The following is a 27,545-nucleotide window of genomic DNA, read 5'->3' as shown; positions in this document are numbered from 1 at the left end:
AGGATGCAGGATGACCGATGAGAGATAGCGAATGTCCGGGAAAAGACAAGAGCCCCGAATAAGGGTCCTTGCCCCATTTTTATTAGGATCAGAAGGCTTACAAGCATGGCAATGGATGTGCACGAAGAGATGATGAATCTGTGAACATTAACTGTGAACATTAATGTGAGGGAAAGGGGGTCTTGAGGAATTTGGGGTTAGGGGTTTGGGTTAATACAAAACAAAATCCGGGTGCCTGGCAGTCAGGAGGAAGGTTGTTTACAGCAGACATGAGGCAGCACCTATGTTTACCTTAGCTAGCCTAGGGGATGAGACAGGTAGGGTGAGTAACCTCAGGGTTGACAAGGAACCTTTTCTTTTGTTAACCATCTCTGCTCTGGGCTGCTTCACCTGCAGCACAGCGGGTCTATAGACCAACTTACCTGCTTACCTAACTTGGTCCTTTCTTCCTGTAAAAGCAGCTTTCTGCTATAGTACTGAAGTAGGGGTGCTTCCACCCTGAATATCTAATCTTGTTCATTTCATATTCCTATATATTGGGCACCTTTGCATTCATTCCTATTTTATTTTATTTTATTTTATTTTATTTTATTTTTTTTAACGTTTTATTTATTTTTGAGACAGAGAGAGACAGAGCATGAACGGGGGAGGGTCAGAGAGAGAGGGAGACACAGAATCCGAAACAGGCTCCAGGCTCTGAGCTGTCAGCACAGAGCCCGACGCGGGGCTCGAACTCACGGACCGCGAGATCATGACCTGAGCCGAAGTCGGCCGCTCAACTGACTGAGCCACCCAGGCGCCCCTCATTCCTATTTTAGGCCTTTGCCCCTCCCTCTCTATTCCGGGGGCTCTTCACCCCTCTCTATTTTAGGGTACCTTTCACCTCCCCATTATGGTAACTTTGCACCTCCCTATTCTCAGGGTCCCTTTGCACCCCCCCTATTCTTAGGGTGCCAATCTGATTTACCCAAACTCGGGTGTGAGCATTTTGTGACTTTGTATTTCTTTATGCCTTGTTAACCCATTGGTGTAAACCTGGGGGATTCCTAAACTTATCCCCCACACAAAAGGATGCAAAATATGACACCATATATATAAACAGGCAGAGTAAAAAATTAAGTGCTTTTAGAAAGGGTTCAAACTTAACCATCAACTTAACACAGACTGTTACATGCATAAGATGTTGCATACAAATCTAAGGGTAACCGTAAATCAGAACCTATAATTAAAAAAACCACAATAAATACACAAAAATAAAGAGAAAGTAATCCAAGCATAACACTAAAGAAAGCCATCAAACTACAAGGGAAGAGAGCAAGGAAAGAATAGAGAAGAACTACATAATCTATAAAACAAATAACAAAATGACAATAAGTACATACCTATCAATAACTACTTTGAATGTAAGTGCACTAAATGCTCCAATCAAGACATAGGGTAACTCAATGAATATAAAAGCAAGACCCATCTATATGCTACCTACAAGAGATGGATACATGCAAATTGAAAGTGATGGGAATGGAAAAAATATAAACCATGCAAATGGGAGTGAAAAGAAAGTTGGGGAACTAATACTCCTATTGGACGAAATAGACTTTAAAAGAAATACTCTAGCAAGAGGCACTACATAATGATAAAGGCAACCACCTAACACGAGGATAAAGCAATTGTAAATATTTATGCACCCAATATGAAAGCACTTAAATATGTTATGCAACTATTAACAAACATTTAAAAAAGAAATGGACAGTAATACCTGTCCAAGTGCACATGGAACATTCTCTGGTATAGATCACCTGTTAAGCCACAAAACAAGTCTGAATAAATTTAGGAATACTGAAATCATATCATGCATATTTTCCAACCACAATGGTATAAAACTAGAAATCAATTATAAGAAAAAATCCGGGAAGAACACAAACACATGAGGCTAACCAACATGATACTGAACAACCAATGAATGGTTCAAAGATACCAAAGAGGAAAATTTTAAAGTATCTGGAGACAAAGGAAAAAGCAGTGATCCAAAATTTTGGGGGCACAGCAAAAGCAGTTCTAAGAGGGAAGTTTACAATGACACAAATCTGCCTCAAGAAGTAAAAATCTCAACCTAACCTGATGCCTAAAGGAGCTGAAAAAGAAGAACTAAGAACAAAACTAGTAAAAGGAAGGAAGTAATAACAGAGCAGAAATAAATGAAATAGTGACTTAGTCGAAAAGATCAATGAAACCAAGAGCTGGTTCTTTGAAAAGATAAACAAAACCTCTAGCCAAATTCAATGAGAAAAAAGAGGACTCAAAATCAGAAATGAAGGAAGAGAAATAACAATCATCACATAAGTAAGGAGTATAAGAAAATACTATAAAAATTTGTATGTTAACAATTGGACAACCTAGAAATAGATAAATTCCTAGAAACATTCAATCTTCCAAAGTTAAATCAGGAATAAATAGAAAATTTGAAACATTAAGTGTAATAAAATTGAATTTGTAATAAAAAAACTTCCAACAAACAAAAGTCCAGGGTCAGATGGCTTCACAGGTGAATTCTACCAAACATTTAAAGGCGTCGATACCTATTCTTCTCAAACTATTCCAAAAATAGAAGAGGAAGGAAAATTTCCAACCCATTCTATGTGATCAGCATTACCCTGATACTAAAACCAGATGAAGACACTACAAGAAGGGAAAACTGCAGGCCAGGATCTCTGATGAAAATAGATGTAAAAATCCTCAACAAAGCATTAGCAAACCAAATTCAACAACACATTAAAAAAATCATTCACTACAGTCAAGTGGGATCTATTTCAGAGATGCAAGTGTGGTTCAATATTCACAAATCAATGTGATACATCACATTAACAAGAGAAAAGATAAAAACTGTATGATGTAAAAACTATAGATGCAGAAAAAGCATTTCAGAAAATACAATATCCATTCCTGATAGAAGCTCTCAACAAAGAGGGTTTAGAAAGAATATACCACAACATAGTAAAAGCCACATATGAAAAACCCACAGCTAAAATTGTACTCAATGGTGAAAAACTGAAAGCTTTTCCCCTAAGAACAGGAACAAGACAAGAAAAGTTCACTCTCACCATTTTTATTCAACACAGTATTGAAAATCCTAGCTGAAGCAGATAAGAAAAATAAAAGACATCGAAATTGGCAATGAAGAAAACTGTCAGTATTGCAGATGACATGATACTATATATAGAAAACCCTAATGTTTCTACCAGAATTAGAACTGATAAATGAATTCAGGAAAGTTGCAGAATACAAAATTATCATACAGAAATCTTTTATATTGTATACACTAACAACAAAGTATTGGAAAAGGAAATTAAGAAAACCATCGCATTTATAATTGCACCAAAAGGAATAACATCTAGGAGTAATTTAACCAAGGAGTTGAAAGACATATATTATGAAAACTATAAGATACTGATGAAAGAAACTAAAAATGACACAAATGGAAAGGTAAATTTTGCTCATAGTTTCAAAGAATTAATATTGTTAAGATGTCCCTACTACCCAAAGCCATCTACAAACATAACATAATCCCTATCAAAATACCAATAGCACTTTCCACTGAACTAGAACAAATAATGTTAAAATTTATATGGAGGAAGATGGCCGTGTAGGAGGACTCTGGGCTCACCTCGTCCTGCTGATCACTTAGATTCCACCCACATCTGCCTAAATAACCCAGAAAACCGCCAGAAGACTAGCAGAACGGACTCTCCGGAGCCAAACATAGACAAGAGGCCCATGGAAAGAGGGTAGGAAGGGCGGAGAGGCAGTGCGCGCTACACGGACTGGCGGGAGGGAGCCGGGGCCATGGAGGGGCAGCCCGCTGGGCAAGGCAGAGCCCCCGAGTCTGGCTTGCAAAAGTGGAGGGGCCAGACTGCATGAGTTATGACAGCCAGCAGGACTTAACATCTGGAATGTTAAAAGTCAACAGCTCTGCTCTCAGAGAGCAGGGAGGGTGAGAGGACATTGGGAGGGAGAGTTGCTGAGCCCAGTTCGACAGAGCTCAGCTCAGCGAGGAACAAAGGCGCTGGCCAGTGCCATCTCCCTCTCCCATCCCCCAGCCAAAATTCCAAAGGGAACCAGTTCCCATCACCAAACTTACTTATACTGAACAAACACCCAAAGCTGTGCTTCTGTGGATCCATCCCTCCGACAGGTCTGCCTCCCTCCTGGTGCTGCAGGGCCCCTCTGGCAGGGGACCACCAACAGCAAAGTGAGCTAAGCCTGCCCCTCCCACCCCTGTGCACCTTGCAGACCCACCCCAGTTAATACACCAGATCCCATTGAAGCAGCACCACAAGCCTGGCAGTGTGCAAGTAGCCCAGACAGGGGCCACACCACTCCACAGTGAGTCCTGCCCCTGGGAGAGGGGAAGATAAGGTACACACCAGTTTGACTGTGGCCCCAGTGGTGGGCTGGGGGCAGACATCGGGTCTGACTGTGGCCCCGCCCACCAACACATGTTACTCCAGACAGCACAGGGGAAGTGCCCTGCAGTTTGGAGCCACTGCAGGGACTACCCAAAATGATGAAACAGAAGAATTCTCAAAAGAAACTCCAGGAAGTAGTGACAGCTAATGAATTGATTAAAAATGATTTAAGCAATATAATGGAACAAGAATTTAGAATAATAGCCATAAAATTAATCGCTGGGCTTGAAAAAAGCATAGAGGACAGTAGAGAATCTATTGCTACAGAGATCAAGGGACTAAGAAATAGTCATGAGGAAATAAAAAATGCTATAAATGAGGTGCAAAATAAAATGGAGGTGGCCATAGCACAGATTGAAGAGGCAGAGGAGCAAATAGGTGAATTAGATGATAAAATTATGGAAAAAGAGGAAACTGAGAAAAAGATTAAAAAAATCCAGGAGTATGAGGGGAGAATTAGAGAACTAAGTGATGCAATCCAACGGATCCATATCATAGGAATTACAGAAGAAGAGAGAGAGAAAGCAGCTGAAAGTGTACTTGAACAAATCATAGCCGAGAACTTCCCTGATCTGGGGAAGGAAACAGGCATTGAAATCCAAGAGGCACAAAGAACTCCCTTCAGACATAACTTGAATTGGTCTTCTGCATGACATATCATAGTGAAACTGGAAAAACACAAGGATAAAGAGAGAATTCTGAAAGCAGCTAGGGATAAACAGGCCCTAACATACAAAGGTAGACAGACACATAAGGTAGTAGCAGACCTATCTACTGAAACTTGGCAGGCCAGAAAGGAATGGCAGGAGATCTTCAATGTGATGAACAGAAAAAAATATGCAGCCGAGAATCCTTTATCCAGCAAGTCTGTCATTTAGAATAGAAGGAGAGATAAAGGTCTTCCCAAACAAACAAAAACTGAAGGAATTCATCACCACTAAACCAGCCCTACAAGAGATCCTAAGGGGGATCCTGTGAGACAAAGTACCAGAGACATCGCTACAAACATAAAACATACAGACATCACAATGACTCTAAACCCATATCTTTCAATAACAACACAATGTAAATGGACTAAATGCTCCAACCAAAAGACATAGGGTATCAGAATGGATAAAAAACAAGACCCGTCTATTGGCTGTCTACAAGAGACTCATTTTAGACCTGAGGACACCTTCAGATTGAAAGTGAGGGGATGGAGAACTATCTATCATGCTACTGGAAGTCAAAAGAAAGCTGGAGTAGCCATACTTAGACAAACGAGACTTTAAATTAAAGGCGGTAACAAGAGATGAAGAAGGGCATTATATAATAATTACAGGGTCTATCCATCAGGAAGAGCTAACAATTGTACATATCTACATGCCAAATACGGGAGCCCCCAAATATATAAAACAATCACAAACATAAGGAACCTTATTGATAAGAATGTGGTAATTGCAGGGGACTTTAATACCCCACTTACAACAATGGATAGATCAGCCAGACACAGGATCAATAAAGAAACAAGGGCCCTGACTGAAACATTGGATCAGATGGACTTGAAAGATATATTTAGAACTCTGCATCCCAAAGCAACAGAATATACTTTCTTCTCAAGTGTACATGGAACATTCTCCAAGAAAGATCACATACTGGGTCACAAAACAGCCCTTCATAAGTATAAAAGAATTGAGATCATACCATGCACACTTGCAGATCACAATGCTATGAAACTTGAAATCAACCACAGGAAAAAGTCTGGAAACCCTCCAAAAGCATGGAGGTTAAAGAACATCCTATTAAAGAATGAATGGGTCAACCAGGCAATTAGAGAAGAAATAAAAAAATATATGGAAACAAATGAAAATGAAAATACAACAATCCAAACACTTTGGGATGCAGCAAAGGCAGTCCTGAGAGGAAAATACATTGTAATCCAGGCCTATCTCAATAAACAAGAAAAATCCCAAATACAAAATCTAACAACACACCTAAAGGAACCAGAAGCAGACCAGCAAAGACACCCCAAACCCAGCAGAGGAAGAGAAATAATAAAGAGCAGAGCAGAAATAAACAATATAGAATCCAAAAAAGCAGTAGAGCAGATCAATGAAACCAAGAGTTGGTTTTAAAAAAAATAAACAAAATTGATAAACCTCAAGCCAGGCTTCTCAAAAAGAAAAGAGATAGGACCCAAATAGATAAAATCATGAATGAAAATGGAATGATTACAACCAATCCCTCAGAAATACAAGCAATTATCAGGGAATACTATGAAAAATTATATGCCAACAAACTGGACAACCTGGAAGAAACGGACAAATTCCTAAGCACCCACACACTCCCAAAACTCAAACAGGAAGAAATAGAAAACTTGAATAGACCCATACCCAGCGAAGAAATTGAATCAGTTATCAAAAATATCCCAACAAATGAGAGTCCAGGACCAGATGGGTTCCCTGGGGAGTTCTACCAGACATTTAAACAGAGATAATACCTATTCTTCTCAAGCTGTTCCAAAAAATAGAAAGGGAAGGAAAACTTCCAGACTCATTCTATGAAGCCAGCATTACTTTGATTCCCAAACCAGACAGAGACCCAGCAAAAAAAGAGAACTACAGGCCAATATCCCTGATGAATATGGATGCAAAACTTCTCAACAAGACACTAGCAAATCGAATTCAACAGCATATAAAAAGAATTATTCACCACAATCAAGTGGGATTCATTCCTGGGCTGCAGGGCTGGTTCAACATTAGCAAATCAAGCAATGTGATACATCACATTAATAAAAGAAAAGATAAGAACCATGTGATCCTGTCAATCAATGCAGAAAAAGCATTTGACAAAATGCAGCATCGTTTCTTAATAAAAACCTTCGAGAAAGTTGGGATAGAAGGAACATATTTAAATATCATAAAAGCCATTTATGAAAAGCCCACAGCTAATATCAGCCTCAATGGGGAAAAACTGAGAGCTTTTTCCCTGAGATCAGGAACATGACAGGGATGTCCACTCTCACCAACATAATGTTGGAAGTTCTAGCATCAGCAATCAGACAACAAAATGAAATCAAAGGCATCAAAATTGGCAATGATGAAGTCAAGTTTTCACTTTTTGCAGGTGACATGATATTATACATGGAAAACCCGACAGACTCCACCATAAGTCTGCTAGAACTGATACATGAATTCAGCAAAGTCACAAGATAGGAAATTAATGTACAGAAATCAGTTGCATTCTTATACACTAATAATGAAGCAACAGCAAGAAAAATAAAGAAACTGATTCCATTCACAATTGCACCAAGGACCATAAAATACCTAGGAATAAACCTAACTGAAGATGTAAAAGATCTGTATGCTGAAAACTATAGAAAGCTTATGAAGAAAATTGAAGAAGATACAAAGAAATGGGAAAACATTCCGTGCTCATGGATTGGAAGAATATTGTTAAAATGTCAATACTACCCAAAGCAATCTACACATTCAATGCAATTCCAATCAAAATTGCACCAGCATTCTTCTTGAAGCTAGTACAAGCAATCCTAAAATTTGTATAGAACCACAAAAGACCCCAAATAGCCAAAGCAATATTGAAGAAGAAAACCAAAGCGGGAGGCATCACAATCCCAGACTTTAGCCTCTACTACAAAGCTGTAATCATCAAAACAGCATGGTATTGGCACAAAAACAGACACATAGACCAATGGAATAGAATAGAGACTCCAGAATTGGACCCACAATTGTATGGCCAACTAATCTTTGACAAAGCAGGAAAGAATACCCAATGGAAAAAAGACAGTCTTTTTATCAAATGGTGCTGGGAGAACTAGACAGCAACATGCAGCAGAATGAAACTAGACCACTTTCTTACACCATTCACAAAAATAAATGCAAAATGGATGCAGGACCTGAATGTGAGACAGGAAACCATCAAAACCCTAGAGGGGAAAGCAGGAAAAACCTCTCTGACCTCAGCTGCAGCAATTTCTTACTTGACACATCTCCAAAGGCAAGGGAATTAAAAGCAAACATGAACTATTGGGACCTCATGAAGATGAAAAGCTTCTGCACAGCAAAGGAAACAGTCAACAAAACTAAAAGGCAATCGATGGAATGGGAAAAGATATTTGCAAATGACAGACATATCAGACAAGGGCTAGTAACCAAAATCTATAAAGAACTCACCAAACTCCACACCCAAAACAAACAAACAAACAAACAATCCAGTGAAGAAATGGGCAGAAGACATGAATAGGCACTTTTCTAAAGAAGACATCCAGATGGCCAACAGGCACATGAAAAGATGCTCAACGTCACTCCTCATCAGGGAAATACAAATCAAAACCACACTCAGATATCACCTCACACCCATCAGAGTGGCTAAAATGAATAAATCAGGAGACTATAGATGCTGGAGAGGATGTGGAGAAACGGGAACCCTCTTGCGCTGCTGGTGGGAATGCAAACTGGTGCAGCCACTCTGGAAAATAGTGTGAAGGTTCCTCAAAAAATTAAAAATAGAACTACTCTATGACCCAGCAATAGCACTGCTAGGAATTTACCCAAGGGATACAGGAGTGCTGATGCATAGGGGCACATGTACCACATGTTTATAGCAGCACTTTCAACAATAGTCAAATTATGGAAAGAGCCTAAATGTCCATTAACTGATGGATGGATAAAGAAGATGTGGTTTCTTTTTTTTTTTTTTTTTTTTTGGGACAGAGAGAGACAGAGCATGAACGGGGGAGGGGCAGAGAGAGAGGGAGACACAGAATCGGAAACAGGCTCCAGGCTCTGAGCCATCGGCCCAGAGCCCGACGCGGGGCTCGAACTCACGGACCGCGAGATCGTGACCTGGCTGAAGTCGGACGCTTAACCGACTGCGCCACCCAGGCGCCCCTAAGAAGATGTGGTTTCAGCAAAGGAAACAACCAACAAAACTAAAAGGCAACCAACGAATGAGAAAAGATATTTGCAAATGACATATCAGACAAAGGGCTAGTATCCAAAATCTATAAAGAGCACACCAAACTCCACCCCCGAAAAACAAATAACCCAGTGAAGAAATGGGCAGAAAACATGAATAGACACTTCTCTAAAGAAGACATCCGGATGGCCAACAGGCACATGAAAAGATGCTCAACGTCGCTCCTCATCAGGGAAATACAAATCAAAACCACCTTCAGATATCACCCCACGACAGTCAGGGTGGCCAAAATGAACAAATCAGGAGACTATAGATGCTGGAGAGGATGTGGAGAAATGAGAACCCTCTTGCACTGTTGGTGGGAATGCAAATTGGTGCAGCCACTCTGCAAAACAGTGTGGAGGTTCCTCAAAAAATTAAAAATAGACCTACCCTATGACCCAGCAATAGCACTGCTAGGAATTTACCCAAGGGATACAGGAGTACTGATGCATAGGGGCACTTGTACCCCAATGTGTATAGCAGCACTCTCAACAATAGCCACATTATCGAAAGAGCCTAAATGTCCATCAACTGATGAATGGATAAAGAAATTGTGGTTTATATACACAATGGAGTACTACGTGGCAATGAGAAAGAATGAAATATGGCCCTTTGTAGCAACGTGGATGGAACTGGAGAGTGTTATGCTAAGTGAAATAAGCCATACAGAGAAAGACAGATACCATATGTTTTCACTCTTAGGTGGATCCTGAGAAACTTAACAGAAACCCATGGGGGAGGGGAAGGAAAAAAAAAAAAGAGGTTAGAGTGGGAGAGAGCCAAAGCATAAGAGACTCTTAAAAACTGAGAACAGGGGCGCCTGGGTGGCGCAGTCGGTTAAGCGTCCGACTTCAGCCAGGTCACGATCTCGCGGTCCGTGAGTTCGAGCCCCGCGTCGGGCTCTGGGCCGATGGCTCGGAGCCTGGAGCCTGTTTCCGATTCTGTGTCTCTTTCTCTCTCTGCCCCTCCCCCGTTCATGCTCTGTCTCTCTGTCCCAAAAATAAATAAATAAAAAAAAAAGTTGAAAAAAAAAAAAAAACTGAGAACAAACTGAGGGTTGATGGGGGGTGGGAGGGAGGGGAGGGTGGGTGATAGGTATTGAGGAGGGCACCTTTTGGGATGAGCACTGGGTGTTGTATGGAAACCAGTTTGACAATAAACTTCATATATTGAAAAAAAAAAGATGTGGTTTACATATACAATGGAATACCACTTGACAATGAGAAAGAATGAAATCTGGCCATTTGCAGCAATGTGGATAGAACTGGAGGGTATTAAGCGAAATAAGTCAGGCAGATAAAGACAGATACTGTATGGTTTCACTCTTAGGTGGATCCTGAGAAACTTAACAGAAGACCATGGGGGAGGGGAAGGAAAAAAAAAGTTAGGGAGGGAGGGAGGCAAACCATAAGAGACTCTTAAAAACTGAGAATAGGGGCGCCTGGGTGGCGCAGTCGGTTAAGCGTCCGACTTCAGCCAGGTCACGATCTCGCGGTCCGTGAGTTCGAGCCCCGCGTCGGGCTCTGGGCTGATGGCCCAGAGCCTGGAGCCTGCTTCCGATTCTGTGTCTCCCTCTCTCTCTGCTCCTCCCCCGTTCATGCTCTGTCTCTCTCTCTCTGTCTCAAAAATAAATAAACGTTAAAAAAAAAAAAAAAAAAAAAAAAAAAAAAAAAAAAAAACTGAGAATAAACTGAGGGTTGATGGGGGGTGGGAGGGAGGGGAAAGTGGGTGATGGGCAATGAGGAGGGCACCTGTTGGGATGAGCACTGGGTGTTGTATGGAAACCAATTTGACAATAAATTATATATATATGTGTGTGTGTGTGTGTATATATATATATATATATATATATATATATATATATATATATATATATATTTCCTAAGGAAAAACTCAGCAATTCAAAGAAATATTCATGCAGGAGGATTTTCATTGTGATATTATACAAAATAAGCAAATAATCAGAAACAATATCTCAATAATATAGAAATGCTTAATGACTATGCATGCATAAAATTAAATGTTCTAGAAACATTAGAAAAACTAAATGATATAAAAAGGTTTACAAGATTGTATAAAGAAAATGTAAAATATAAAACTATACAAGGAACATCTATCTACCATCTATGTATATCTAGCGTCTGTCTATCCATCCATCCATCCATCCATCCATCCATCACCTGTCTTCTGTCACCTTAGAAAAGAGAATAAAAATAAGTTAATAGTGCTTAAAAAAACAGGCACTTGTGTACATTTAAATTAGGAATGATAAAAGTTTTAGATGCCACACACCAAAATATATATTAAAGTTTGGAAGGGAATAAATGGAGGAGGACTGAAAGATGCATTCAACATTTGATCACAGGTACTTGTATCCTGGAATAGTTCATGGACTATGTATGCCCTTACACGCATGAAATCCTGTCCCCAAATGCAGCCAAAAAGAGTGTGCATACACTACAAAATGCGTATTTCAAGCGATTCACTTCTTCACACAGCTTACAGCATTATTATTTTTTTTTTAAATAGTTTCCCCAATTGTCTTGTTTGTTCCCTGGTTTTTACATTTTATTTGATTAAGGATCTTTGTAAAATCCACAGTTTGCAACTGATTGATCTGTATGTGAAGTCTCTTCAATCTCCATAGCTTGTTGGGGTAGGGGTGGAGAGGGCTGATGATGATGATGATGATGATGATGATGATGAGTATGTTAACTATTTCTAGAAGGAATGGGATTGTATGTCTTGCAGAGTTTTATACAGTTTTCATTTTGTTCATTGCAATTCCACGGTTTCACTTAACATTTCAGTCTGGCATCTGTTGTTCCAAGGGAAGTAATAGTTGGAAATGAAGTCTTGATCGGGTTCATGTTCTGTTTTACAGAAAGATGCATTCTAAGGTGGTTTTGTGACCATCCATCAGCAGGCAACTGTTATCTTGGAAGAATCTATTTTTGAAGTTAACAAGCACTCTTATCTTCCATGGATCCAGTATCATTTGTAGTTGCAAATAGTGATATTAAAGTTATATTTTCCTGTCGTTTATTACACAGAGCTCTTATACTGTTCTTTATGCCTTCAACCTTCCATAGTAGAGACATATAATTTTAGTATAAATTTGAGTTAACATTTCAACTGTTTGAACGTATTTTTTAAAAAGCAGGTAGGATAGGAAGTTGCCTACAATTCCAAGCTGGCAAATTAACCGGCATCTGGATGCCTCTCCAAAGATAAAGCCAGGAACGCCTGTGGAAGGAAACTATCGTGAGAAGTAATGAAAAAGACCAGAGAACCCAGCTGCAGGATGAGAGCTATGGAGATAGTTTTTGTGAGGCGGGAATTTGCTGCAGCCTGCCGGTGGGCCGGAGCTGGAATTATGGCTGAGGAAGCAGAAAGGAAGCTGTTTAGGACCCACCTACTCTCCCCTTGCCCACTGCGTGCTTTCCAGGGAAAATTAAATTCTTGCCTCTAGCTGTGGACCTTTGGTGGAGGCTGTTGTGAAAAACAGCAGTTGATGAAAGTGTTGTCTCTTGAAATTTGAAAAGAGGATAAGGCCTGGACCTCTACTTAACTCCCGTCTCCCAGGGGCAAAGCTGCGGCATCTGATGAGGGTGTGCACATGGGGGCACCACTGGGCCAAGATCCAGGAGCAAGAGCTGTGCTAGAAGAGAGAGGGTGAACAATGAAGGACTGCAGTTGCCCAAGATAGGACTTTATTTAAAAAAAAAAAAAAAAAAAAAAAAAAAAAGATGTTTATTGAGAGAGTGAGAGGAGCATGAACAGGAAGGGCAGATAACAGAATCCGAAGCAGGCTCCTGGCTCTGAACTGTCAACAGGGAGCCCGATGTGGGGCTCGAACTCAGGACCTGTGAGATCATGACCTGAGCAGGTCTGCCCGCCCAACCTACTGAGCGACTGAGTCACCCAGGCGCCCCTCAAGATAGGACTTTAAGATGATTCTAAGCAGGGGCACCAGGATGCCCTTGAACTTTGGCTCAGGTCATGATCTCCCGAGTTTGTAGTTTTGAGTTCCACCTTGGGCTCTGTGCTGACAGCTCAGAATCTGGAGCCTGCTTTAAGATTCTGTCTCTCCCTCTCTCTTTGTCCCTCCCCTGCTGGTGCTCTGTCTCCCAAAAATAAATGCTAAAAAACAAATAAAACTATTCTAAGCGTAAAACCTTGGTATGTAGCTCAGAAAATAGCTAGTCTAGGTCATTGGTGGCCACGAGAGTACAAATTTGTACCCCAGTGGACATTTTGTCAATGACCGAAGACATTTGTCCTCGTCAAAGAGTTGAAGGAAGAGGACCCAATTTGTCTTTGTCTCCAAGTTAGGCAGAAGAGGATTGGTCCTGGCCTCTAGCCGGTGGAGGCCAGTATTCTCAAACATCCTACAAAGCAGTCACCCAGCCCCAAATGTCCGTAGTGCCGGGACTGAGACTACCAAGCCAAGGCCAAGGGTTAAAACACCAGCTCTGCTCAATGCAAAACGCTGACGAAGCTCGCAGCAAGGGCCCAAAGAGACAGAAGCTGGGACAGGTAACGGCCACCTTGCCAAAGACGGCGTTGGTGTTGGAAGTGGACAGGACGGTCAGGAGTAGGGACCACAATCTGTCTCGGACCCGGGGTCTCCTCCCAGACCCCCCGGCCGGCTGGCGTGGGGCCCCTGGCACCCCGGCCAGCTTTCCCCAGGGGCTGGGTCGCGGGCGCAGGGCGGGCCAAACGCTGCACCCGGGGGCAACAGGTCGACAGACATCAGCGTCAGACCCCACGGGGTGATCGAGCCCGGAGGGGTCAGGCCGGGCGGGGGTCCGCGCGTCCTCGTCGCGGGCGGGGAACACGCTGCGGCGTCGGATCGAAGGGCAGCAGCAGAGAGAAGGGCAGCGGGAGGACGGCATCCGGGACCCCTGCGCGCGGCGCCCCAGGAAGGCCCGGGGACCGGCCTCCAGGGCTCCTCCCGCCCGGTACAGCCGCCCCGTTCTCGCCCCACCCTCGCCACCGCGCCTGCGCCGCCTCCCTGTTGCCGCCCAGCCCCCCCCCCCCCTCCCCCCCCCCCCCCCCCCCCCCCCCCCCCCCCCCCCCCCCCCCCCCCCCCACCCCGGCCCCCACGACCTGTCTGTTCTTCCCCGTGAGGCCCCGGCTTGGCGCCCTCCGCCACTTCTGCTCTGCCCGGTACCCACCTCCCCCTTCGGCGGACCTCGGCTCCTCGCCCGCCTTGGGCTCCTTTGGGTATAACGCCGCCTCGCCGCCTCTCCCGCTCCTCCGTTCCGCTCCTTCGTCGGGCTCTCCCCGCCTCGCCTCTGCATTCCGGTTTCGCGGCCACGGTTCGGCTCTTTCCGCCTCTCCCCGCCACCCCTGGCTCTGGCGGACTGTCACTGTCGGGTCGGGTTCCTGTGTTCAGATTCAAGGCCCAGCCATAGAGGTGTGGAAGGGCTACTTCCCACATCCTGGCTAGTAACATAATGAACTTGAAAAATGAAAAGAGGAATCTCCGTATTTTACTGGTAGTTTTCTTTTGAAGGGTTGTTGGGAATCATCTCGTGTGTTGAGACTGTTCTGCATTTTCTGTGAGCTCTGTTCCAGCATTTACCTATTTCTCAATGGATTCTTGGTCTTTTTCTTTGGTTTGGTAAGATCTCTAATATTAATAAATTAGCTCTTGGTGATGAGTTGCCAACATTTTCCTTTTTTTTTTTTTTTGGCCTCAAGTTGTTGCCATGCAGATTTTTAAAATGAAATCAAATGTATTAATTTTTGTTTCTTCTTGTTTTATGTATAGTTTAAAAAGACCATCTCTCCTTTGAGATTATATATAAAATATTTATGCCTTGGTTTCTTCTAGGACTTTAATCGCTTCCCATTTTCACATCAAATCAAATCAAATGCTCATTTCACAGACCAACTAGTGGTTCTGACATGATTTTTTACTTTATTTTTATTTTTTTTCAATATATGAAATTTATTGTCAAATTGGTTTCCATACAACACCCAGTGCTCATCCCAAAAGGTGCCCTCCTCAATACCCATCATCCACCCTCTCCTCCTCCCACCCCCCATCAACCCTCAGTTTGTTCTCAGTTTTTTTTTTAATATATGAAATTTACTGTCAAATTGGTTTCCATACAACACCCAGTGCTCATCCCAAAGGTGCCCTCCTCAATACCCATCACCACCCTGCCCTCCCTCCCACCCCCCATCAACCCTCAGTTTGTTCTCAGTTTTTAAGAATCTCTTATGCTTTGGCTCTCTCCCACTCTAACCTCTTTTTTTTTTTTTTCCTTTCCCTCCTCCATGGGTTTCTGTTAAGTTTCTCAGGATCCACATAAGAGTGAAACCATACGGTATCTGTCTTTCTCTGTATGGCTTATTTCACTTAGCATCACACTCTCCAGTTCCATCCACGTTGCTACAAAGGGCCATATTTCGTTCTTTCTCATTGCCACGTAGTACTCCATTGTGTATATAAACCACAATTTCTTATCATTCATCAGTTGATGGACATTTAGGCTCTTTCGATAATGTGGCTATTGTTGAGAGTGCTGCTATTGTTGAGAGTGTGGCTATTGTTGAGAGTGTGGCTATTGTTGAGAGTGCTGTTACCCTGTATCCCTTGGGTAACTTCCTAGCAGTGCTATTGCTGGGTCATAGGGTAGGTCTACTTTTAATTTTTTGATGAACCTCCACACTGTTTTGCAGAGTGGCTGCACCAGTTTGCATTCCCACCAACAGTGCAAGAGGGTTCCCGTTTCTCCACATCCTCTCCGGCATCTATAGTCTCCTGATTTGTTCATTTTGGCCACTCTGACTGGCGTGGGGTGATATCTGAATGTGGTTTTGATTTGTATTTCCCTGATGAGGAGCGACGTTGAGCATCTTTTCATGTGCCTGTTGGCCATCTGGATGTCTTCTTTAGAGAAGTGTCTATTCATGTTTTCTGCCCATTTCTTCCCTGGGTTATTTGTTTCTCAGCTGTGGAGTTTGGTGAGCTCTTTATAGATTTTGGATACTAGCCCTTTGTCTGATATGTCATTTGCAAATATCTTTTCCCATTCCATTGGTTGCCTTTTAGTTTTGTTGGTTGTTTCCTTTGCTGTGCAGAAGCTTTTTATCTCCATAAGGTCCCAGTAGTTCATTTTTGCCTTTAATTCCCTTGCCTTTGGGGATGTGTCAAGTAAGAAATTGCTACGGCTGAGGTCAGAGAGGTGTTTTCTTGCTTTCTCCTCTAGGGTTTTGATGGTTTCCTGTCTCACATTCAGGTCCTGCAACCATTTTGCATTTATTTTTGTGAATGGTGTGAGAAAGTGGTCTAGTTTCAATCTTCTGCATGTTGCTGTCCAGTTCTCCCAGCAACATTTGTTAAAGAGACTGTCTTCTGTTGGATGTTCTTTCCTGCTTTGTCAAAGATCAATTGGCCATACGTTTGTGGGTCTAGTTCTGGGGTTTCTATTCTGTTCCATTGGTCTATGTGTCTGTTTTTGTGCCAATACCATGCTGTCTTGATGATGACAGCTTTGTAGTAGAGGCTAAAGTCTGAGATTGTGATGCCTCCTGCTTTGGTCTTCTTCTTCAAAATTACTTTGGCTATTCGGGGCCTTTTGTGATTCCATATGAATTTTAGGATTGCTTGTTCTAGTTTTGAGAAGAATGCTGGTGCAATTTTGATTGGGATTGCATTTAATGTGTAGATTGCTTTGGGTAGTATTGACATTTTGACAATATTTATTCTTCCAATCCATGAGCACGGGATGTTTTTCCATTTCTTTGTATCTTCTTCAATTTCCTTCATAAGCTTTCTATAGTTTTCAGCATACAGATCTTTTACATCTTTGGTTAGGTTTATTCCTAGGTATTTTATGCTTCTTGGTGCAATTGTGAATGGGATCAGTTTCTTTATTTGTCTTTCTGTTGCTTCATTATTAGTGTATAAGAATGCAACTGATTTCTGTACATTGCTCTTGTATTCTGCAACTTTGCTGAATTCATGTATCAGTTCTAGCAGACTTTTGGTGGAGTCTATTGGATTTTCCATGTATAATATCATGTCATCTGCAAAAAGTGAAAGCTTGACTTCATCTTTGCCAATTTTGATGCCTTTGATTTCATTTTGTTGTCTGATTGCTGATGCTAGAACTTCCAACACTATGTTAAACAACAGCGGTGAAAGTGGACACCCCTGTCATGTTCCTGATCTCAGGGAAATCTCTCAGTTTTTCCCCATTGAGGATGATATTAGCTGTGGGCTTTTCATAAATGGCTTTTACGATCTTTAAGTATGTTCCTTCTATCCCGACTTTCTCGAGGGTTTTTATTAAGAAACGATGCTGAATTTTGTTACGCCTTTTCTGCATCAATTGACAGGATCATATGGTTCTTATCTTTTCTTTTATTAATGTGATGTATCACGTTGATTGATTTGCGAATGTTGAACCAGCCCTGCAGCCCAGGAATGAATCCCACTTGATTGTGGTGAATAATTCTTTTTATATGCTGTTGAATTCGATTTGCTAGTATCTTGTTGAGAAGTTTTGCATCCATATTCATCAGGGATATTGGCCTGTAGTTCTCTTTTTTTGCTGGGTCTCTGTCTGGTTTGGGAATCAAAGTAATGCTGGCTTCATAGAATGAGTCTGGAAGTTTTCCTTCCCTTTCTATTTTTTGGAACAGCTTGAGAAGAATAGGTATTATTTCTGCTTTAAACTTCTGGTAGAACTCCCCAGGGAAGGCATCTGGCCCTGGACTCTCATTTGTTGGGAGATTTTTGATAACTGATTCAATTTCTTCGCTGGTTATGGGTCTGTTCAAGCTTTCTATTTCCTCCTGATTGAGTTTTGGAAGTGTGTGGGTGTTTAGGAATTTGTCCATTTCTTCCAGGTTGTCTGGTTTGTTGGCATATAATTTTTCATAGTATTCCCTGATAATTGCTTGTATTTCTGAGGGATTGGTTGTAATCATTCCATTTTCATTTGTGATTTTATCTATTTGGGTCCTATCTCTTTTCTTTTTGAGAAGCCTGGCTAGAGGTTTATCAATTTTGTTTATTTTTTCAAAAAACCAACTCTTGGTTTTGTTGATCTGCTCTACAGTTTTTTTTAGATTCTATATTGTTTATTTCTGCTCTGATCTTTATTATTTCTCTTCTTCTGCTGGGTTTAGGCCGTCTTTGCTGTTCTGCTTCTATTTCCTTTAGGTGTGCTGTTAGATTTTGTATTTGGGATTTTTCTTGTTTCTTGAGATAGGCCTGAGGATTGCAATGTATTTTCCTCTCAGGACTGCCTTTGCTGCATCCCAAAGCATTTGGATTGTTGTATTTTCATTTTCATTTGTTTCCATATATTTTTAAATTTCTTCTCTAATTGCCTGGTTTACCCACTCATTCTTTAGTAGGGTGTTCTTTAACCCCCATGCTTTTGGAGGGTTTCCAGACTTTTTCCTATGGTTGATTTCAAGTTTCATAGCATTGAGGTCTGAAAGTATGCATGGTATGATTTCAATTCTTGTACACTTATGAAGGGCTGTTTTGTGACCCAGTATGTGATCTGTCTTGGAGAATGTTCCATGTGCACTCGAGAAGACAGTATATTCTGTTGCTTTGGGATGCACAGTTCTAAATATATCTGTCAAGTCCATCTGATCCAATGTATCATTCAGGGCCCTTGTTTCTTTTTTGACTGTGTGCCTAGATGATCTATCTATTTCTGTAATTGGAGTGTTAAAGTCCCCTGCAATGACCACATTCTTATCAATAAGGTTGCTTATGTTTGTGAGTAATTGTTTTATATATTTGGGGGCTCCTGTATTCGGTGCATAGACATTTATAATTGTTAGCTCTTCCTGATGGATAGACCCTGTAATTATTATATAATGCCCTTCTTCATCTCTTGTTACAGCCTTTAATTTAAAGTCTAGTTTGTCTGATATAAGTATGGCTACTCCAGCTTTCTTTTGACTTCCAGTAGCATGATAAATAGTTCTCCATCCCCTCACTCTCAATCTGAAGGTGTACTCAGGTCTAAAATGAGTCTCTTGTAGACAGCAAATAGATGGGTCTTGTTTTTTATCCATTGTGATACCCTATGACTTTTGGTTGGCGCATTTAGTCCATTTACATTCAGTGTTATTATAGAAAGATATGGGTTTAGAGTCATTGTGATGTCTGTATGTTTTATGTTTGTAGCGATGTCTCTGGTACTTTGTCTCACAGGATCCCCCTTAGGATCTCTTGTAGGGCTGGTTTAGTGGTGATGAATTCCTTCAGTTTTTGTTTGTTTGGGAAGACCTTTATCTCTCCTTCTATTCTAAATGACAGACTTGCTGGATAAAGGATTCTCGGCTGCATATTTTTTTCTGTTCATCACATTGAAGATCTCCTGCCATTCCTTTCTGGCCTGCCAAGTTTCAGTAGAGAGATCGGTCACGAGTCTTATAGGTTTCCCTTTATATGTTAGAGCGCGTTTATCCCTTGTTGCTTTCAGAATTTTCTCTTTATCCTTGTATTTTGCCAGTTTCACTATGATATGTCGTGCAGAAGATCGATTCAAGTTATGTCTGAAGGGAGTTCTCTGTGCCTCTTGGATTTCAATGCCATTTTCCTTCCCCAGATCAGGGAAGTTCTCAGCTATTATTTCTTCAAGTACACCTTCAGCACCTTTCCCTCTCTCTTCCTCCTCTGGAATACCAATTATGCGTAGATTATTTCTCTTTAGTACATCACTTAGTTCTCTAATTTTCCCCTCATACTCCTGGATTCTTTTTATCTCTTTTTCTCAGCTTCCTCTTTTTCCATAATTTTATCTTCTCATTCACCTATTCTCTCCTCTGCCTCTTCAATCCGAGACATGGTTGTTTTCATTTTATTTTGCAGCTCGTTTATAGCATTTTTTAGCTCCTCCTGACTATTCCTTAGACACTTGATCTCTGTAGCAATAGATTCTCTGCTGTCCTCTGTACGGTTTTCATGCCCAGAGATTAATTTTATGACTATTATTCTAAATTCACTTTCTGTTATATTGTTTAAATCCTTTTTGATCAGTTCGTTAGCTGTTGTTATTTCCTGGAGATTCTTTTGAGGGGAATTCTTCCGTTTGGTCATTTTGGATAGTCCCTGGAGTGGTGCGGAACTGCAGGGCACTTCCCCTGTGCTGTCTTGAATAACTCGCGTTGGTGGGCGGGGCCACAGTCAGGCCTGATGTCTGCCCCCAGCCCACCGCTGGGGCCACAGTCAGACTGGTGTGACTTCTCTTCCTCTCCCCTAGGGCAGGATTCACTGTGGGGTGGCATGGCCTGTCTGGGCTACTTGCACACTGCCAGGCTTGTGGTGCTGGGGATCTGGTGTATTAGCTGGGGTGGATCGGCAAGGTGCACGGGGGCGGGAGGGGTAGGCTCAGCTCGCTTCTCCTTCGGTGATCTGCTTTGGGAGGGGCCTCTCTTCTGTGGGCCTCTCGTCTGCGCTTGGCTCTGGAGACTCTGTTCTGCTAGTCTTCTGGCGGTTTTCTGGGTTATTTAGGCAGGTGTAGTTGGAATCTAAATGATCAGCAGGACGTGATGAGCCCAGCGTCCTCCTACGCCGCCATCTTCCCCAGGTCCCCCTGACATGATTTTTTAAAACAATCCATTTTTCCTTTAGTGACTTAGCACATCACCTGCGCCCAATTTATTATGAAAAAATTTCAAGTATGGGGATAATTTGAAAGAGTTTTACAGTGAACACTCGTGTTGTGGGCTGAATTCTGTCCCCTCACGTTCACATGTTGAAGCCCAAATCACTGGCATCTCCTCACATGACCATATTCTGAGGTTGAGCCTTTCAAGAATTAAGGTTAAATGAGGCCATTAGGGTGTCCTTATGAGGAGAGGAGATTAAAACATATGGACCAAGAGATGGCAGGAGCACACACACTCAGAGGGATGACCACCACACAGAGAGGCAGCAAGAAGGTGGTCATCTGCAAGCCAAGGAGAGAAGCCTCAGAAGAAGCCAACTTTGCTGGCATCTTGAGCTTGGACTTCCAGAACTGTGGGAAAGTAAATTTCTGTTGCTTAAGTCCCCCAGTCTGTGGTGTTTTGTTTAGGCGGTCCTAATGAACTAATATCCACCCCTAGATTCTACAGCATTTTTCTATACGTGCTTTGCTACTTTCATTCCTCTATCATCCATCGATCCACCATTAAAAAAAAAAAAAAGGCAGGGGTGGGCGCCTGGGTGGCTCAGTTGGTTAAACATCTGACTTTGGCTCAGGTCATGATCTCACGGTTCGAGCCCCACATCGGGCTGTGTGCTGACAGCTTGGAGCCTGGAGCCTGCTTCGGATTCTGTGTCTCCTTCTCTCTCTGCCCCTCCCCAGATCACACTCTGTCTCTCTCTCTCTCTCAAAAATAAACATTAACAAAAATTAAAAAAAAAAACATGTTGAAGTAGGTTGCAGACAGCAGTAAACTTCATCCCCAAACATTTTAGCACACAGAGTTCAAAAATCAGGGCTGGGAGATCTTTCAATGCAGCTTGGTGAATGGCTAGCTCTTTGCCGCTGAGTTGGTTCTTCTCATGTGGATATCTCCCTGGGGTTGCTTGGGTACCTTCATGGGATGGCCGATGGCTTCTCCTATAGAGGAAGCAACCTAGGAGACTAAGGAGGGAGCTCCACTGTGTTTTAGGACATAGCCCCAGATATGACATACTGTCACTTCTGTACCGTTGTGTTGCTCACCTGGGTCACATCTGATTCAGTGTGGGAGGAGACCGCACAGGGCATGGGTACCAAGTGCAAGGACCCTTGGTGGCCATCTTGGAGGCTAGCAGATGCACCCACCTCTCCTCTAGGCCACTTCTCTTCGTCAGCCCAGAATTTCTTTGTTCTGCTCATTTTTCTCCTGAGAGCCTGGTTTCTGGTCATTGTAGCTGTTTGGAGCCTCATGAATTCATACGTGGCATTGGACTAACTTAGAAGGTCTCCTTTCTTCCTTTACTTCTTTTACTCCTCTCCCCTCTCTATCCCTCTCAGCCTTGACCCCAGCTCCAGCCTTTCTCATTCACTAGTGCCTCTTTGCGGAGATGATCTGAGGGTCAGCTGGGAATGGGTCCGCTAGGGCAGGAAATGTTGGAGGAAGTTTTGCTTCCTGAGCTCCTGTCTCTTGGATAATGAGAGCTTGGGGTCTCTGCTGGCTTATCAGGACTACGATTGCCTTCCTTCTTCTTCTTTTTAATGTTTATTGATTATGAGAGAGAGAGAGAAGGGTAGAGAGGGAGTAGGAGGGAAAGAGGGAGAAAGAGAAGGGGAGAGGGGCAGAGGGAGAGGGAGGGAAAGAAGGGGGGAGGGAGGGTGCCTGGGTGGCTCAGTCGGTTAAGCAGCTGACTTCGGCTCAGGTCATGATCTCGCGGTCCGTGGGTTCAGGCCCCGCATCGGGCTCTGTGCTGACAGCTCGGAGCCTGGAGCCTGTTTCGGATTCTGTGTCTCCCTCTCTCTGACCCTCCCCGTTCATGCTCTGTCTCTGTCTCAAAAATAAATAAACGTTTAAAAAATTAAAAAAAAAAAAGAAGGGGGGAGGGAGAGAGAGAGAAAGGAGGGGATATGGGAGGAGGGAGGGAGGGAAGCAGAGAGAAGAGAGAGAGAGAGAGTGTGTCAGAGTCCTAGCAGGCTCCACACTGAGTATGAAGCTTTATGCAGGGTTCAATCGCATGACTGTGATGTCATGACCCGAGCTGAAATCAAGAGTCGGATACTTAACCAACTGAGCGACCCAGGTGCCCTGATTGTCTTCCTTGTTCTGAGACGGGTCCTCAACATTCCCTAAGAGGAGGGACATTTGGTTTGATGGGGCTCTACCTATCCACTATAACTGGGGACAGAGATCTCTGTATTGCACGAAGAGGCTGAGAAGTTACCTGCTGGGGCTCAGATGATTCTGTGCTTGGGATAAAGGAGGGTCCCCACAGGGGCAGTCATCTCATGCTGGGAGGACTTGAGGGATTTACACTGTGGGCTTCCCTCCTCATTCGGTTGAGGGTGCTGCTTGCTGACCCTTCCATCAACTTTATTTTGTGACCATGGGAATAGATGCAGTTTTCTGGGACTGCCTGACACCTATGTTGGAGAACTTGGAGTCTTGCCTGTTGAAACTGGTATTGCTTCCCTTGGGGGAGACGGGTTGCTCTTTGCTGGGGATATTCGTCTACCTGGTCTGGGTGAGTCAAGGGAGGCAAGCTGTGACTCGTGCTGAGTGAGAATGGTGAGGCATTTGCTGGGGCTCCTGTCTCCTTTCGTGTGTGGGGATTACAAGTTGCTTTTTGGGATTTCCATCATCACGAATCTTGGAGGGATATGGGGGAATCACTTGTTGAGACTTGTATCATCAGATGAAACCCTCATGATGCTGGAGGTAACTGGGAAGTATGAGGCTGGGGCTCCTATTGTGTCTGGTGCCAGGGGACTGTGAGGTCACTGCCTGCCTGGGGATCCCATTTTTCAAGTGTTGGTGCGACAGGGAGGGGCCGTGAAGAGGTTCCATGGTCTCTAATGTGAGGAGAGGATCAGGGGGATATTTGCATGGGATTCCATGTATCTCTAGTGATGGGGACTAGGGGAGTCTTTATATAGGTCATTCTTATCCAGTTTGGGGGTAGAACAAGAAGAGTCACTTTCTGGGTCTCCCCTTGCCTGTACTGTTGGTAGAGACTGGGGGGGGGGGCGGTCAGTGGACTGGGGATCCCCACTGCCTAGTGTTGAGCAGCTGAAGGAGTCACTGCTGGGGCTGCCGTCGCTTCTAGAATTAAAGCTACTGAAGGGGGTACTTGGAGTTCCTCTCGTTCCTAGTTTTGAGGGGACTGGGGGGGGCTTGCTTGCTCAGACCCCGTCATTTGTGTTTGGGTAATGACAGTTGATATCTGAGGTCCCGTTGTCTCTAGTCCTGGGATGGAACTGGTGGTCCTCGGCTAGGGCGTCTGTCGTCTTGCCTGGGATGTCGACCGTGAGCAGCACTTGCTGGGGTTCCCATAATGTCTGGTCTTGTGGGGGCGGACTGGGAGCTCTCTTGCAGCGGCTTACGTCATCTCTAGCTTTGGGCAATCAGTTCCATGTGTTTTAAAAGTATTTTATTTTGAAAAAGTTTAGGCTTACATAAAAGTTGTGAAACTATACAGGGTTGTTTTACACAGTCAACATACATTTATATTTTACTTACATTTTGTCTCCTGCTGATCTTGATTCTTGGAGTTATTTGTCTTCATGTGAACTGATTTCCCTTCACCTGAAAACTCTCTTGAGTTTTTCTTGAGGTGCAGTTCTGCCGTTATTTCAGCTTTTGCTTTTTTAACACCCCCCCCCCCCCCCCGTTGGAACACGTCTTCCATTTTCTGCATTTTCAAAGAATATGTTTCTTAGGTCATTGAGTTTTACATTCGTGGTTAATACCCTAACCCCCCCCCCCCCATTCAACCCTTTGGATGTTGGATGTTATTTTTTTGCTTCCATAGTTTCTTTTGAAAAATCGTCAGTCTTACTGTTGCTCCTTTGAAGGCAACATGTCCTTTCTTCAGTTGGTTTGAAGATTTGCAGCTTGTCTTTCTTTTTCTACAATTTTTCCACGTTTTCTCCATTTTTAAAAAACATTATTCATAGTTGTTTTGAAGTCCTTGTCTGCTAACTCCAATATCTGGTCTCTGGGCCTGCTCCTATGGATTTCTATATTCTTCTTTTTTTAATGTTTATTTTTGAGAGAGAGAGAGAGACAGAGACAGAGTGAGAGTAGGGGAGGGGCAGAAAGAGAGAGGGAGACACAGAATCCAGGCTCGGAGCTGTCAGCACAGAGCCCAATGCGGGGCTCAAACTCACAAACTGTGAGATCATGACCTGAGCTGAAGTCAGACGTTTAACCAACTGAGCCACCCAGGTGCCCCTAGATTTCTATATTCTTAATTGACAACATCTTCCTGCAGACTTTGCGTGTCTATTGCTCTTGTTTGCTGGATCTTGTGAACAATATACTTGGTAGAGGTTCTTAATTATGGTACCTTCCTCTAAAGATTAGGTTTCGTTATGGCAGGCAGTTATGGTACTAATGGGCCACCTTGAGCCTCTGAAGTCTAGATTTTAGCCTCTAAAAGCACAGATGTATTTCAGTTTTGCACTGACTTCTAAGATGCAGTCCTTACTTGTAGTGCATGGTACTTACTGTCAGGGTGTGACATTTGTAGGGGCATAATTAAAAACCTTTCTTTTTTTCCCTCTTTTTCTCTTTCCTTCCCTCCCTCCCTGTTTCTTTTCCTTTCTTCCTCCCTCTTTTCTTTTCCTTTCCTTTCCTTTCCCTTCCCTTCCTCTCCCCTCATCTTCCCTTTCCTTCTCCTGTCTCTTTCTCTCTTTTCTTCTCTCATCATTCCACTCCAGATGGGTCCAAAAACCAACCTCCGACTACTGGCATGTATGATCTCTGAATTTTCTGCACAATCTTCAGCTTTCTCTAGCTACTCTCTTCTAAGCCTCCTACAGTCTTTCTCTGTACATGAACAGATTAGGTGTTATTTAAAGACCTGAGGGGAATTTTTAGGCAGTTTTTTGGGGCTTCTTCTTTGTCAACCTTTATGTTCCATGAAAAGAAATTCAGACATTTTAGGATCAGGTTCTATATTCCCTGTGACAGCCCCCTATTTCTCCAAAGAGCGCTGTTTTTTTTTTTGTTTTTTTTGTTTTTTGTTTTTAAAGAATATTACTCTAGAAACCAAGATCTCAGTGGGTGATAGATATTCTCATTTCTACTAGGCCTCCTGAGCTGAGTCATAAAGCTCCATGGGACCCTTACTTTGCTGGTAAAAAGCCCTCTGGTAACTCGGGCTTTTAGGTTAATTATTTTTGTGATTTCCTCCCAAGAGTCCCCTGACCTACCTTATATGAAGAACACGTGTGAAGGCAACTGTTCTAGACTATGGGTGGGAGCATCAGTGCTTTGACAATACCCAGATGGTACAGCGGCTGCTACAATTCAGGTATGTGAACTTTCTACGCAGGTGACTGACAAAAGTAGATTCTGAGAAGCAAACGGGGTGAAAAGTTCTGGATAGCTTCCATTTGCCCCACTGGACCCACTTTCTCTACCTTTGAGTCTAGTAACATTAATCAATATGAACTACATCAGTGGGATTCCTTGCCTTGTGGCCTTTGGTTGGGTTTGGTCAATGGGGACCCTAGGCATGAAATCAGAAGGATGAAAGAAGGGGACGTCTAGCTCTGGCTATTTCTTTTTTTTTTTTTTTTTTAATTTTTTTTTTCAACGTTTTTTATTTATTTTTGGGACAGAGAGAGACAAAGCATGAACGGGGGAGGGACAGAGAGAGAGGGAGACACAGAATCGGAAACAGGCTCCAGGCTCCGAGCCATCAGCCCAGAGCCTGACGCGGGGCTCGAACTCACGGACCGCAAGATCGTGACCTGGCTGAAGTCGGACGCTTAACCGACTGCGCCACCCAGGCGCCCCTAGCTCTGGCTATTTCTTGCAGAACGTGGAGCTGGATGCTACCCCCGACCCCCTCCCCCCAGCTCCTGGAATGCAGTTCTTTCCTCTCTTGTCTGTGGATTTCAGTAATTGTCCCCTTCTCTTATCCTTTCAGGGGTAGGGATGTTAATAGAACCCTGGCCTTACCCGCTACTGGGTACCAACGACTTCTTGTGGTTTTCCTCCATCCTGTCCACAACTCTGTGAGTAGCCTCTTTATGAAAACTCCCTTGAAGTGTCCTAGTCTGTGTCAGTTGCTTCCTGCTGGGACTCTGACTGGCATGCCAGCTCATTCAAAGTATAAGAAAAAGTCCTAATGGGACAATAAAATCCAACAAGATCAAGATCTACCACATCTCTGACCACATCATCCTCTATCACACCCTCACTACACCCCCAGCTCGTTCTACGCTCATCTCCGTTGGCTGCTCTGCGGCGGGACTTTGCATGAAAAGCCTGCTCTTGCCACACACTTTGACTCACTGTCCCAACTCGTTAAGGTCTCTGCTCAAGTGTCCCTTGGCTAAGAGGCCTTCCCTTCCTATTTTATATACAATGGTAAGATCCCAATCCCCCCTTAACTATTTTATCATGTTTTTCTGATCAACACTTAAAATAGCAACTCTTATTGATTTTTCTATAATC

At 43.0% G+C, this 27,545-nt stretch overlaps 1 protein-coding gene and 1 long non-coding RNA gene across 3 annotated transcripts in view; one reads left to right on the top strand and one right to left on the bottom strand.

The window, feature by feature from the left end:
* The window catches only part of LOC131511051 (zinc finger protein 558), a 99,613-nt gene that overhangs the window by 43,245 nt on the left and 28,823 nt on the right, over nucleotides 1–27,545 (bottom strand). The gene's annotated exons all lie outside the window — the stretch shown is intronic.
* LOC131511083 (uncharacterized) overlaps nucleotides 1–27,545 on the top strand; it is a 63,425-nt gene that overhangs the window by 21,504 nt on the left and 14,376 nt on the right. The window contains exons 2-3 of one of the 2 annotated variants that reach the window (XR_009261334.1): nucleotides 26,279–26,394; nucleotides 27,016–27,103. This is a non-coding gene — a long non-coding RNA (uncharacterized LOC131511083). Of the gene's footprint in view, nucleotides 1–26,211; nucleotides 26,395–27,015; nucleotides 27,104–27,545 lie in introns of those variants that run through there. The other variant, XR_009261333.1, reaches the window with a different exon arrangement.

This window comes from Neofelis nebulosa, chromosome 4 (assembly GCF_028018385.1).
Source record: "Neofelis nebulosa isolate mNeoNeb1 chromosome 4, mNeoNeb1.pri, whole genome shotgun sequence".
In the NCBI taxonomy this organism is placed as follows: Eukaryota; Metazoa; Chordata; class Mammalia; order Carnivora; family Felidae; genus Neofelis; species Neofelis nebulosa.
This window is presented reverse-complemented; position numbering and strand designations above follow the sequence as displayed.